This window comes from Ochlerotatus camptorhynchus, unplaced genomic scaffold (genome assembly GCF_037179485.1).
Source record: "Ochlerotatus camptorhynchus isolate MF236.1 unplaced genomic scaffold, CSIRO-AGI_Acam_v1.1 ptg000179l, whole genome shotgun sequence".
NCBI lineage: Eukaryota > Metazoa > Arthropoda > Insecta > Diptera > Culicidae > Ochlerotatus > Ochlerotatus camptorhynchus.
The window spans coordinates 127,006-142,607 of NW_027040669.1; the positions used below are offsets into that span (position 1 = coordinate 127,006).

General features: G+C 35.8%; 1 protein-coding gene across 1 annotated transcript in view; it reads left to right on the forward strand.

Moving 5' to 3' along the window:
- Positions 1–15,602, forward strand: part of LOC135701904 (inositol-pentakisphosphate 2-kinase-like) — a 422,782-nt gene that overhangs the window by 47,816 nt on the left and 359,364 nt on the right. The window lies entirely within an intron of this gene.

Here is a 15,602-nt window from a genome sequence, read left to right on the forward strand (position 1 = left end):
TAGTACAGTTTTTCGCTTCAAATTGATGATTATTTTGATTTACAAATGAATTAAAATTTAGAAAAAAAGGTAAGTTTCCAACAAATTTCTGAATGTTAGGTACACACTAAATTTTATTAGACAGATTAAACGATTTTATTTCCGAAAATTTTGTTGAAGCTAGAGTCGGTGTATAATGAGTCACGCCAAGAGAAAAACAGTTGAACTCGCAACACGGTTTTTGAAAGATTCCCTTTATTTTAACTTGGCAACAGAGGACTTCTGCATCAACTTCAAATGACTTCTAGCGAGGAAAAAAATTAACGGCTGTAGTAAATCATTATATCAGGGATTTTGTCGAATTATCTTAAAGAAAAATAGTAGAAATTGGCATTACTGATCATTACAAAACGTATCGCATGACAAATGTAATGCTCACTGCGCGTATATGATCATTTCTTCGATTATATTTTATATTTAATTGCAATACCTTTCGTGGACCTTTCATAGCATCGTAATGCTTGTTTACTTTGCACGATAGGTAGCCGGTTTGACAGTTCAATAGGTAGACTTGGCTTCACTCTTGGCGTGACTCATTATACACCGACTCTAGTTGAAGCCACTGGTCAGTTTTCGTGATTTTTTTTTTCAATTACCGTGGGAACGTAATTTGTGATTAGCCCTGTTCCTTTTCAGATTGTCTAATTATTTATGAACGGCCCTGTTATTTGAAATCACGTTTAACATTCATCTAGTGGTTTTCAGAGTTGGTTGGAAATGCTATCTAACATGAAGCTCGCTTTGAATGTAACAACTCAAGGCGGGAGTAGCCGCCAACAATGCTGATGATGGTACAGCACGCAACAACCACCCTACCCGAGCAGAGAATGAAAACAAAATGAAAACTAATTTTAATATTTTGATATAAGCGTTCGTGATAACATATTTTGCCTACCGTGTGGTAGAGTTAACAGTAATCATAACAAAAATGAGATCTAAATGCTATATGAAGGATATCAAAAAGATAACGAATCATGTTTTCTTGATAACAAATCTATGTATGCGTTTTGATATCAGTAATTTCGTTAATAGTAAAAAAAAAATAAGTAATCAATATGTTATTATAACTATGGTAGGGAAACAAAAAAATAAATAAAAAACAACTGACTTTAAAGATTCATTCGGGATCAATGGATTTAAAATTTATCGATAAATAGCTGAGTAATGATGTTTCAAACATTGTCATTGTCAAAACCTTTCATAAATCTAAATACCATTAACATCAGTTGGTTTTATAATATGATTTATTAGAGTTTTGCAGATAGCTTATAGTATTTTATAAAACTTAAATTTTATGACAATGTGTATAGAAATTGTTGTTGCTGCAATAAAACCTTTATACAATTCAAATAAAACCAAGTAGCTCTAGATTTGCTACCTGGGAATGGTCTGGCTTGGATGGAATTTTTTTTATTGCTTGGAGTAGCACTTTGATCGAATAATGATTCAAATATACGTAGACAAGCATTGCCTTGACAGTATAGAGCTATGAAAATTAGCATCACAGTGAAGTTTTAGTATTGTGATGTTGCTGCTATTGCAATTGAATCTTGAAGGTGAAAGTGCTGTTTTTACGATTTCCAGATAGAGCTGGAATTAGGGCGTAACAGCCTTTGTAAACAGAGGCATTCCACGAAGGTTCGCAAATCGATCCTGTCCGATCATTTCCAATTACGCTGAAACTTTGCACAGTTGTTCCTTTTTAGTAAAGGCGCCATTTTCTGCTCTCAGTTTTTCATATTGAATTACGACTACTAAGGGCCTGTGTAAAAATAGTACTAATGAGTTTAAAAATATATATTGCCGAAACGCTTTGTTCGATTGATTTGGGGTCTAGAGCAAAGTTGTAGATATTATTTTGGCAATTGTGTAAAAAATATACACTGTAAAAAATTTCGTTTGTATCAATGAAAAAAATTATATTTATTATTAAAAAAGTTAATTTATCAAAAAGTACATTTTTGAAAATTTTCGTTTTAAGCCTCATTGAAGCTCATAATGTTTGCTACTAACTGGCAAAGTTTAGTGATGGTAAACTCAAAAAGTCTTCCTCTACTCGATGGTGATGTCGATTTGCCATGGTGAGCCATGACTTCCGAGAAATCATCGAGAGAAGTCATTGTTTACAAAAGCTGTTACGCCCTAATTCCAGCTCTATCTAGATATGTAAGATGTAGGAGAGCTGGATGAATTTCTGGTCCTAATAAATTTTCCCATGCTTTTTCTCCATGTGTTAAATACGTGGTGTTTCTTTCCAACCATTGGCACAACATTTGCTAACCAATTCAAACCAGCTATTGAATATACCCCGTCAAAAGGCGGGTTTGGACAGTAGAGGGTTAATGTTTTTAAGCAACATACATCTCAATTATTATGGAGTACTTCGACGTAGGACTACGTCTTTGTGGACTATACTGGGGTGCAAAAAAAAGTGTAACATAATAGTGTTAGGTTTTGAACGGTTACGACATGGTCATTTATGAATGAAATTCAATTTTAATTACTCCATTTTATTCAGATTGAATGTAAGATTTGTTTGGTATAGAGATGATAGTTGTTTATCAATGGTTAACTATTGAACATTGATCAAAGTTTTTATTCAAAATCAACCAATCACGTGCTCGCTCATTATGACTATCGAGAGAACAGAGAGACGAGCCGATACCACAATTTTTTTTTTATTTGCTGCAGATAGAAAAAGCTGGGGCTTAGAATGCTAATCTAAATGCTTAATTAAGAAAATTTGGCTGCAGTCATCGTTTGACTGCCGAGTACTAAAATGGGGTGTATGTTGCTTCGTACACTGAAAATGAAACTATTTCAGAGAGTGAGTAACTTTTACTCAGTTTTAAGTTACTTTTAATCATTCCAGGGTATCGACTACCTGAAAAAGCGGAAAAATCAGGGAATTTCATTCAAATTCAGGGAAATATTTCTTAATCACAGAAACTTATTAATAAGTATGACTGACTCGTGGATTAAAGATGGATTCTGGTGTTGAGTACTTGGCACTAATGAAGTCTGCAAGTAGTAGACGAAATACGCGTATCTGTCAAAGGATAAGTAATTATAACGGAATTAAAAGGAATTAATCGAACACACACAAAGCTCTTCATAAAGGGATTCCGTTAAGAGGTTCGACAAATTTAAAAGAAGTTGTGAAGGTTTGTGTGTGTGGCATCTGGAGAGTCGCATCTTTTAGCTTCCCACCGAACGTGTTTATTCTGCCGAAAAATGCAATAATTCTGCGCAGGCCTAATTCCGGGCTGTTTTGAAATATTCTTAAATAATTGGAACTTGTATTTAAATTGAATTGAATTGAACATGATGGTAGGTATTGACTACTGTGTGCATGGTAAAAATATAAATTTAGATGTAAAATATTGCAACATTTTAGCGAAATGCACGGAATTAGGTGTTGCGCAGAATTATGCCACTTTGCCGTACATAGTATTGTTGTAAATATGAACTACATTTCCTCGGATTTGGAACCGTCAATTCTCATCTGTTAAACCATATATGCCATATCTGCTATGTGTTGATGTCGAATCCATTTTTCATTGATTCCATCAGCTAACAGCATAGATTTGTAAAACATAAATTAATTCAATTTATTTTAACACATGACAATGTGAATAAATAAGTATCGATTGTTCAAACTTTTAAATAAAATCAACCAACCAATCAACTTCTTTTACGTGTCGCGTTCTGGAACGATCGAGCTATACAAGTCTCGCATGAAACGCTTCGATTCAACCGGGATAATATATTTGCCACTACGGATTCTAATGATAACGTTTTTTGAAATCCTCAATCACCAATGGTTCCAATTACTAAAACTGGGAAATTTTTGTTCAAATGAAAACATCGACTACTAGCAAAATGCTAATTACTTTACCAGTCTAAAGTAACTCCGTATTCCGATGTATGTTCCCCGAAAAGCTTATTGCAATCAGTACGATTTCCTACTGTAAAAGTTTCGCTTCATCGTCGTAGTTCGACAGACAAATGCGCAGCGTAACCCTGGTATCATTGACCTGTATAGGCATATCCAAGAACTTATTCTTCTCCATACTTGGGTCTGTCATGTCAATCAACGGTTCCTTATTTTTTTGGGAATCTGGAACAGCTCTGTAAAGGAGTCGAAATTCATGATAGCGCACTGGAAAGTCTGCTCAAAACTAGAGAGGTTCTAGAACCTCTTTACTTTAAACCATCAGTAATTCGAATAACACACCATTTTTTACACTATTAGATAAGCATAATTGAAATACATATAGAAGAAATAGCACCCAAAAATATCCATTAGTAACGTGCCAATAACGCGTTCATCTTGATAAAATTGATAAATAGCAGATTTTTAACGATGGGCCCAATCTTAGATCCATAGGCCAACATTAGAGACATTTCCCCTACCAATTATCATTATTTTATGAACAATTAAAATAGATTAAAGCAAGAATTAATTTCATTTCATAAGTTGCGAAAACTATAAAATTGACATGGCTTACAAAAACAAACAACAACACTAGCAACCGGTAACTACGATGGAAATTATGCAAGATTAAATATACCTACTCAATAAAAAATATGAGAGATTTGAACATATATAATGTACTACTAAAGTTTAGAGTGGGATGCCCCTAGGAATCTATTTACAAGTTTTAGAGGTGAAAGCGCTACTTTTACGATTTCTCACCGGAGAAATCCGGCCGCGAATTTGCGTTTGGTTAAGCGTATAATCCGGAATAATATTCTTGCGCTGCTGGGTCTCAACATGCTCAAATAAAAATATAATTATAACGGGATTAAAGACAAGTGTTTCGTATGCTAAATGTAGGGGAACTGAGTTAATTTCTGCCCCTAGCGTGGAATTAGAAAACAGTTAGAAAAGAATTTCTAAGGGTGAGAAAATTTCCATGCTAAGGACCTCTTCTCGTATCATGGAGTAAATCGCGTTATGAAACGGATCACGGAACTTACTGAAAACTTTATGCAATTAAGTAAGCCTTTTTTGTAGATTGATATCGAGATGGTTGCAGTAGCAGAATACCATTTTTTTATCCATCTCAATCTACCTGTGCACCAACTCTCAAAACATAAACAATTATTAAAATATTGCTTGCAATGGATAGCTCGATAGAAGATTGAGTGTATTTTTCAACCGATTCAAGTATGAATATGGCATTGAATCTGGTTTTGAAAGTTGGTGCACAGGTAAAAAGGGAGGTTACGGGACGCCACTGATTTGCATTATTTCGTATTTTAATGTTCTGATATATTTCATTTCTCCATTACATATATTTATTATACATAAATAAATACTGGATTGGGAGGGAGCATCAGGGTATCATTTGACCTAGAACTTGACGATTGGAGTGGTATTACAACCGGAGTCTAGGAGGGAATAAACACAATCAGTTCCTTTATCCTACAGATTCGATTGTGATGGACTGAATTCTACTCCAACAGTTTCAGGGAGATTGATGCGCCCTTCTTAACAAACCATTCTGTATGAAGCATGAGTATTGCGAATTGCGTTATTCGATTTGTTGGAAGGAGATTCTTAAACTCCCGTGGATTTCGCGTAAGTGCCTCTGCTTACGGGTCCACCCCTCCGTTTTTGGCCCTTGATACAGCGATATTGTGAATTCAGATCGGTAGCTCAAATTGATCTTGTTATTAAGTGGAGCTGCATACAAGACAAGATCTTCGAAGGGATGGTGGCTATCTTGCATACATACATTGATATCGATATGATTGCAGTTTCCTTCACACATTGCTGTCAATCATACTAACATTCCGGTTACTGCTTGAACTTATTACCTGGCGGTACTACGTTTAAAATTTGTGAATTTAGAAAAATACGGTGTCTTCCCGTTTTTGGTACATATCTGAGGAAAGCAATAGGCTGATGAGTGTTGCCAAAACCGCATAGGTACTGTATCTGGATTTTTTCGAAAATCTACTGGAAAATCAGTGAATATCAGGGAATTTGATTATCTTCATTGAGTCGCATTCTTATGGAGAAAATTCTAAAAGCGTTCTCTGAATTACCTACACGTTTAGAAATATCTTCAGTTGTTTATAACTGAGTAAAAGTGAATCACTCTCTGAGTTAGTTTCATTTGAGTGTACGCTTCTAGAAATGTCTCCATAAGAATGCGACTCAATGAAGATAATCAAATTCCCTACGAATGAGTAAAAGTGATTCGCTTTCTGAATAAGATTCGTTTTCAGTGTAACTTCCCTAATAAAAATAACCATAAAAGAGAACTTAACGACGTGTTCGGGGTATCATCCAAACCATTTGTGGGATAGTTTACCCATCCGGGATACAGTTCGTTTATAGTATTTGTTTATTAGGGTTGCCATGTCGGCTAGAAACAAAATAGTGATTCAGATCGTCAACCTCAGTGTGCAATTTGCATCAAACTCGTTTAAACTCATCAGCATGGACCAGAAAGAAGGTTTCTGTATTCATTGAAGTTATTCAGATGGACAAGACCTATCGCATGATTGGCCTCTTGGATCAGAATTCTTATATCTGTAGGCGCTTATTTACCATTTGGCTTCTGCATGTTTGTATACTTAACTGCTCTGCTATGCTAGAGATGAACTAGCCTAAGGCTAAAAATCTCTTAAATAAAGAATTAAAAAAAAAACAAAAAAAAATGCTCTGCTATGCTGTCTTTGGAAAAATTGTTCAGATGAATACAATAACAGGGCTGGTAGCGAGTTACTTTTGAGTGACTTGGTCACTCTTTTCAAGCCAGTCACTAAACAGTCTCCTTTTTTAAGGTCAAGTCACTAAAGTCACTTTTTCTTGTAATCAGTCACTATTTTCAACTTTTTTTAGCAAGAATTTATTTCAAGATTGATCATTCTTTTGCTTTGTGCCGTTTAATCGTCTTACTCTATCTAGAGGGTGTCTACTCATTTTTCTAAATGAAATTTGCTGAGTTTTCCAGGTTTTTCCAGAACTTTAACGGATAAATTCCAGGCTTAAGAAAGCTATTTTTATTATATATTTTTTATTATTATTTTTATTTTAAATGCGTTTAAAATATGCTTTTGTGGAAAATCAAAAACAACAGTAATTAATCCAAACATTTTTAAGGCATGGCAATCACTTTGAAAGAAACAATTTTATAATCAAATCCATTGAATGCAGTGGCGTCGCGTAACCTCACTTTTTACCTGTTCAACAACTTTGAAAACGTTATTTAGGGTCATGTTAACATTCAAATCAGTTTCAAAAGGCATAGGGTCTTCTAGTTTCACTGATTTGTATCCATTGGAACCAATATTGTTTTGTTTGTTTACGTTTTGAGAGTTGTTGAACAGGTAGATTGAGGTTAGGGTGACGCCACTGATTGAATGTTTAAGTTTAGCACTTACTTAATTTCTCACTTTAATAAAGTTAAAAAAAAAACGTACTTAATTTAAGTAAGTCCAAGATCTAAAAATATTCAATGTCTTGTAGCTTCGTATGTCATGTACAAGTTCAATATATTGACAATTTTTGGAGTGCCTGAATTAAGGAAAACATTAAATGATGTATTTCAAGTTCGTAATTAAATTTATGAAAGATTAGAGATCTTCATTGCAGTCCCATTAAATTCACAACAATTGTAGGAACTTTGAAGAAGTTCTGAGGAATGAGAGGTAATGCTGAGATTTGCAGTACTCCATAAACAATCCGCGGGAACATAAGGGAAGTTAACACACTGAAATTATGGGGAACTTATTGGATCATAAAGATCCTCAAAGCGGTTCTTTTAAGATCTGCAAAAATTTCAGGAACTTTTATGAAGTTCCTTGAATTTCAGAGCACATTAAAAGTTGTTAAGCGAACTTGAGAAATATAGGAACCTGGAGGGGTATTGTGCAAATGTTTAAGAAGTTCTAAGCACATCAGAAAAGCTAGATCTAGAGATCTTTGGGGAATTTCAGATCTTAAGAAGCAGTTCCCATGACTTTAGTTCAGACTTTTTGGAGCAGTTTCAATATCTATAATAGTAAATTTAGAAAAATCGAGAACCCTTAAGATGAAGTAATGAAATTGGGTTGTTAGCGGAATGCTAAATAAAACAGCAAAAGGGTTTATCTTCCATTTAATTCCACTTAATTAATTTTTGGTATCCTTGACAGATACGTATTTCGACTACAATGTGCAGTCTTCATCAGTGTCATTCCCACTAAATCGAAATACGTATCTGTCAAGGATACCAAAACTTAATTAAGTGGAATTAAATGGAAGATAAACCCTTTTGCTGTTTTATTTAGCATTCCGCTAACAACCCAATTTCATTACTTCATTATGATGGCTACCAAGCCTTTGGGGACTTTCCTTATTAGAGATTTGTATAGATTTTTCTCCTTTAGCTTGCTTAAATATTTGGTTTTTATTAGTTAGGTAGGTTCCGATTCAACACATTGTAGTTTCATTTTTATACCTATGATCTTGACTTTTTTACCTAGGGGATGAGTACTTAAGGGGGTTAGATTTTGATAAGTTCTTTAGTGGGAATGACACTGATGAAGACTGCACATTGTAGTCGAAATACGTATCTGTCAAGGATACCAAAAATTAATTAAGTGGAATTAAATGGAAGATAAACCCTTTTGCTGTTTTATTTAACCCTTAAGATGTTCCGAGAATTTCAGGGAAGTACAGAGACCATCAAAGAATTTATGAAAACTTCATAAATATTCAGGGAAATTTATCTTCAATAGAATTGAGAGCGTTAGGGAAGTTTCGAGAAGATGAAGACCGATCAGAGAATCAAAAGGCAGTTCAAAGAAGTTCCGGCAACTTCAGCAAAGCTCCAATAGAATTTCTGGAACGTGATAAAAGTTATATGAACATCCGGAAATGGTGAGAGTATTTTAAGGATGTTATATCATGGAGATTTCAAGAACTTGAAAAATGCAAAATTTTTGCTAGGGGAAAAGTTTTCTTCGGCAATACCTTAACCTATTATCGTCAGGGGGTAAATAACGTCCTTGAGAGCTCAATTTTGGCATGTGGATACATTGTGTTTCAGAGCAACTATTGGCCAAATTTGAGTGCTCTAGGACTTTGTTTACCCCCCTGACGATAATAGGTTAAGGTATTGCCGAAGCCAACTTTTCCCCTATGTTGATTAGAAAGCGAAAAGTGTGAAAATATCAACGAAGTTCCATTTATTGAAAAACGTGAGAACTTTTAAATATCTTCCAGAAATTCCAGAGAACTTAGAATTTAGATAGTTTCATGATATTCAACAAAATTCTGAGTACTTCAAGGACGATCAGATAGCATCCATTAACATAAGCAAATTTGCAGCGACTTAAAAGAAATTCCGTGGAATTATGGGGTTTTCCAAGAATTCTATGATTGATCCAAAAACGTCAGGGAATTTCGAATATATATATATATATATATCAGAAAATTTTCCGGATTATTAAACAAATTAATAGTACTTCAGGTAAGCGTAGATAAGTTCAGGGAAAATAAGTGAGCGTTTAAAATGGTTAGAATACTTAAGAAAAATTGTCGAAACTTCAAAGCAAATCAATTAATTTCAGTAAAGTTTCAGGTTCTTGAAATATACTGATCAATTCAGGGCTGTCTAGAGAACTTTAAAGAAATTGATAATTTAATGGAAGTTTCATGAACTTTAGAAAAATCATAAAACCATATTAATTATTTCGTTCTAATTCCATTCTAGAGAACTTTAAAGAAATTGATTATTTAATGGAAGTTTCATGAACTTTAGAAAAATCATAAAACCATATTAATTATTTCGTTCTAATTCCATGAAAATTGCGGGAGCACAAAAGTTCCAGAAATTTTGAAAAACTTCGAAAACTTCACAGAAGAACAGTGGTCTTCAGAAACATTTCTAGAACTTCATAGAAATCTATGGAGCTTAAGGGGAGATTCGCGAACTTCAGGCATTTGTATGTGCATTAGCAAAATGCAAGAGCGTTTAAAAGAAGTTTAGTAAGCTCCGAAAATTTGAGCAATTTCAGGGGGAGGTCAGTTCCATTAGTTTCAGAAAATTAGTGGGAAATTTAAAGCAGTTCCCAGATTTTCAGATAACGTTAACAAGTTTATTGAAGTCTTCGCATAAGTTTAGAAGTTCACTGAAGCTTAAACATTTTAAGGACGGTTCAATTAAATTCAGCGCAGTACAACAAGCTTCATGAAAACTGTAAAAACGATAGAGCAGTTTTGAGAATTTCAGAAAATAACAGAGAACCTCAGAGCAGTTCCATTAACATTAGAGAAGTCACATAAAGTTTAAAGAAGTTTGGAGAACTTCAGCGAATTGTTAAACCTTTAGAAGAGATTCATATTTGTTAGAACAATTAAGGAAACTTTATGAAGTCCTATTAAGATCAGGGAAGTTTAAGAATTTAATGAGTAGTATTGTTAGCATCAGACTAGTTTTTCAAACTACAAAAGAACTTCAAGGCAGTTTCTTTAACTTCAGGCAAAATTTGGGATGTTCTGAAGACCTCAAAATAGCCCATTCCATATTCAATGGGAATGTCGATGAAGCTACCCCCTCCGAATTCAATTTTATTTTAGTTTTCCTCGGAATTACCTTGAAATTCTTCACAATAAGACACCCTTTGCAAAGATTATCAGAATATTCATTGATTTCATTTCAGATTTCCTTTTGAATCTCACTCCTTCCCTTGGAATTCTACTCACATTGAAAGTCTCCTAAGAATTAAGAATTCATTGGCATTTATCCTCACAAATTCCTTAGATTTCTTCTCATAATTTGTTTGGGTAACCCTACTGAATTTATTTTCCGAATTCCTCGGAAGATGTCCTGGAGTTATTCTCAGATTTAATTGGTATTTTAGAAAAAAAAAAAAAACAAGGACTTATGCTCCGAATTTGTTTTCTCTCACAAACTTTATGAAATTATCCTCAGAAGTTCAGCTCAATTTTCCTTTGAAGTTCACTGAAGTTGCGCTCCTCAGAAAGTCCTAAGAGTTTTCATTAAAATTTACTTTTAATTCAATTCAGGGTCACTTGTTAGTCACTATTTATACAACTTTAAGTCACTATTTAGCCACTTATTTCTTCAACATGGTCACTAAAATCACTATATTTGTTAGCAGTGATCGCTACCAGCCCTGTTATAATTTCCTAATTTTATTGTTGATTTTCAGCTGGGAATAAATATGCAGACAGACGTCTTCAATTTTCATTTTATTTGCCGTTACTTGGGAAATGGTGGCTACACAAAGCAAAAATATTTTTTTGTGAATCACCCATATTCTTGTCTTTGTTCGAGCCGTTCGAACCATACATTTTTTTTGTGTTTGGCGAACGTAACCAAAAATATGGATTAATATCTCACGATATGGGTATGCAATTTGCGTGGCAATCTTTCTCGAAAGCGTATTTATGAGCTTTTATCGTTGCTATTGGGAGATTAATATGCTACAATGAAACAATCAAATTGACATTCCATTTATTCAATTACAAAGTTTGATATTTCAGATTTTTAATAGAAATGACTAACTGAACTTTAGCTAATGTAAGAAAGTCACTGGTCTGTCATAGTTCTGCTACGTAAAGATTTGTGATGTCAGGTGCATTTTAATTTTTAAAAGTTGTTTTGTCTTGACTAACATTAGTAAGTTGTGTTGCATTTGTTGCATCATATGGTCAAAGAGGGTGCTAAAAATAATTAAAGAGTTCAATGCATTTGTAGGAATTCTGTTGAGTCCTTCACTTCAGCCATATGTAAGCTAAAGACGGCCCTGTTCAAGACACGTCATCAACAGAGGACACCATTCGGCTGAACTTTCAGGGATTCTTCAAACAAACTTTAAGGACAAGTCTATCAAATGAAAACCTTGGAGGCCACCTTTTAATACCAGTTCAGAGAACACCGATGATAACCGAAGTAACCGATGAGCCCACTAATTCACCTATTTCGTTTCTATAGTTTATAAGCCGTACATCAGCCTTTTGTAAAATAGCGGTTTAGTGGACTCATTGATTAGTTGATTACATTGATTACACCCTTAAACTATCCTGGCTGCTGCGGCTCTTCGATGATTTCATTCGAAACATGCTCTTCAGTGTCTCACACTTGTTCAGCGATTTAGTTAAACTTGATGGTTAAGTTCCACGAAGTGCTCTTAATGTACGAAAATTAACCGACAGCTGGACTTGAATTGAAAGAAGAAAAAAAAAAAACAATTGCATTTTAGTTTGAAGAGTTGGTGTACAGCTGAAATTAAGGTTATGCTGACGCCTTTCTTAAAAACTAAGCCACCCTAATGACAAAAAACTGCCATTAACTTGTCTAGCAGAGGTGATCTAGATTACAGCTCCGATTTGTTTGTTTCAGCTGCAATCCGCAACTTTTCTATCTCTCATTTTCTCTTGGTTTTTTTTTTTGCTTTTGTCAGCTTCAATCATTTTGCTATGCACTACACTGGAAATGGAGTGTATCATCGGCTTTCATCTAGATGTTGGGGATATTGCTGGTATAGGGTACGGGGTGCACTAAAACAAACACGGTTACCAGCTCGCGCTGCTGGTGGTAGCGATTCGTTCGTGGAAATCGAGCAAAACAATAACAAAAAATAACGCGTCCGCCTTCAGCACCGCCATGGTGCCTCATGTGCACAGTAGTGCGTTTAGCATACGAGCCAACAGTTGCACCAGCTAGTCTGATTGCCATATGTTCCGTCCGGGCCGAACCGGATTGCTTGCTGTAGAGACATTACGGACAGGAAAACGAGGCAACATATAGAAAACGTGTACGGTGGTAGTTCCGTGCCCAAAAAAAAAAAAGAAAAACGGTTAGTTCGTTGGTTGGTAAAATTGTTAACCCTTTAACTTGTTTTGCTAATATATTTTTAGAGTTGAAATTCAAGCATTATACAAGAAAATTTCAAACAGTTTTTACTAGTTTTTTTTTCGGATTTCAATAAAAAGTTTTCAGAGGCTCCAAGGGTTTATCCAACGAGATGTTACGGCTTCCATCTCAATAGCGGAGAGCGCAATGCAAACGAAGCCTGCGTTAGTGGCACAGAACGTGACACAAAACACCCACATCGACGTGACGTCCAACTGTGCTTGGAAATGTCATATTTGTTTGCATAACATGGAAAACGTGAGCCCTCCAACGGTTTGGATAATGCTGTATTTGCCTCAACCAGGGAAACAAAAATCTGCTAAATATGGCTTATTGTTTCTGTTTTTTTTGTATAGACACAGAGTAAGGTTTTATTTTAAATGTACCAGTTGGTCACATTTGCAACCAGAAGCGTCACGTTCGTTCATTGTCATTCAACTCAGTTCTAATGTCTTTGAGTTACTGGGTTTTCTAGGGTATTACTCACTAAGATTGAAATCATACTGAAATTTTAGAATTTCCGGAATAATTCAAGACTAAATGCTCGATTTCGCAAACACACTATACCAACTGCTAGGGGAATCACAGGGCTGATAGCGGGTTACATTTTAGTGACTTGGTAATTTTTTTGTAGGTGGTCATTTCAAAGTTCCTTTTTAGATGAACAAAAGTGACTGATATGAAGAGTATCTTATGTTTAAGATTTTTTTAAATAAGCGAAAGCTTCAATTGAATGGAGTATTTATTTCTACATGTGGATGGCAGGAATCTTCTGAACGGTTGGTTGGTTGGTTGTCTTTATTAAGGAGATTTTCAGCCAGACGCTGGTTCATCTCCGGCCCCTCTTCTGAACGTAGTTGGCAACTAATGGATTAGTTTTTTTTTCTGATCAAGATTGCTGTAGTTAGTTAAATTGTCAAATGAAAGCAAACGATATAAACAAAGTTAAGTTCCATCGATCTACTAAGTATCACGACTACCATCACCGATACACGGACGGCTCTAAAGCTAGAGGAATAGTCGGATTTGGAATCGCAGACTCTACTGTTCCGGGTCCCTGACCAATGATCCGTTTTCTCCGCGGAAGTGCGGCCATTCTCCACGCTGTTACTATAAGCGCCAACAAACCCATTTGCATTTTATCAGACTCGGCCAGTGCCCTTTCTGCCCTAGAATCCCAGTTCCCAAGGCATCCATGGATCCAGGGGATCCAAGAACTATCACCACCCAATACAATTTTCCTCTGGGTACCGGGTCACTGCGACATTAGAGGTAATTGTGAAGCATATCATCTGGCAGCTACCGGCCGCTCTGGCCGACTGTTCAGTAAACAGGTCCCTGGTCCCGACATTAAGCGATGGGTCAGGTTCATTATCCGCAACGCCTGGAACCTTGAGTGGGCTTCCAAAAGGCAATATTTTACTCGGAAGGTGAAAGGAGAGACTTCCAAATGGCAGGACCCCCCAAGTCGACAAGACCAGATTATCTTGTCTCGTCTCCGTTCCGGGCACACACGTGCAACTCACAACATGGGCTGCTCCTCCAATTTCCGGAAAACTTGCGACACTTGCAACCTTTCCATGACAGTGGAACACATTTTGGTAGGTTGCCCAGTGTTCAGCAATATAAGAAGTCTCTACGGTATACCGAATAGCATAAGGAACGCCCTATCGAATAACCCATCAACCGAAGCAGCAGTCATCTGATTTATTAAAGACGCCAATCTTTATGAAAGTATTTAAGCCCAAGGACTGACACGACCACCAACAACCCGCTATCGACACTGACTACCGACTACGACAAATTACTTCTACCTAAACTACGCCAGCAACTGTGACACTACTCAGTTATTATATGTGTACTATTGTTTGAACCTGAACTCCGAACTCTGAAAAAAAAACTCAGTATTAGGGAAACCTCCTTCCGAGACCCACTTTCTAGTCGGGGACCTCCTTCTGGGGCCCCAAATACCCAACTCTGTTATTTAGGGCATCCCCTTCTGGGGTTGCCAGAGATGAACCAGCCGATGGCTGAAAGTCTCTTCAATAAAGAAAGATAAGATAAGATCCATCGATCTCTGGGGAGTAAATTCTTAACTATGATGATTGACATATATTTCTAGATAGAGCTGGAATTAGGGCCTAGCAGCTTTTGTAAACAATGACTTCTCTTGATGATTTCTAGAAATTTAAGGCTCGCCTACGCAAACCAACATCCTCATGGGGAAGGGAAAGACTTTCCCTATCCGATGGTTAGGTTGGTCTGCGTGGACGTGCCTTGAATTCCTAGAAATCATCGATAGAAGTCTTTTTTTACAAAAGCTGTTACGCCCTAATTCCTGCTCCATCTAGAATGGTTTTAATTCATTTTAAAAACTTTGACAAAAACAGAAAGGAAAGCTGTCAAGTGAAACTAAAAAAAAACTTGAAAAAACGTGAAGCAACAGTGCGAACTGATGAGTAAATTCTGAGCTAAACTATTTAGCATAGAATAGGTCTAGTATATCTGAACAACTTTGCTCAAAACGGGAGTCTTCTATCTAGTCAAGATGTTAAGTTAGGACACACAAATCAAAATGAATGTTACATAAGCACCAGCTGGTGAGTGAATTATTTGCTGAATTTTTACCACAAAATAGGTCTTGTTCATTTGAACAACTTTGCTGAAAACGGAAACCTT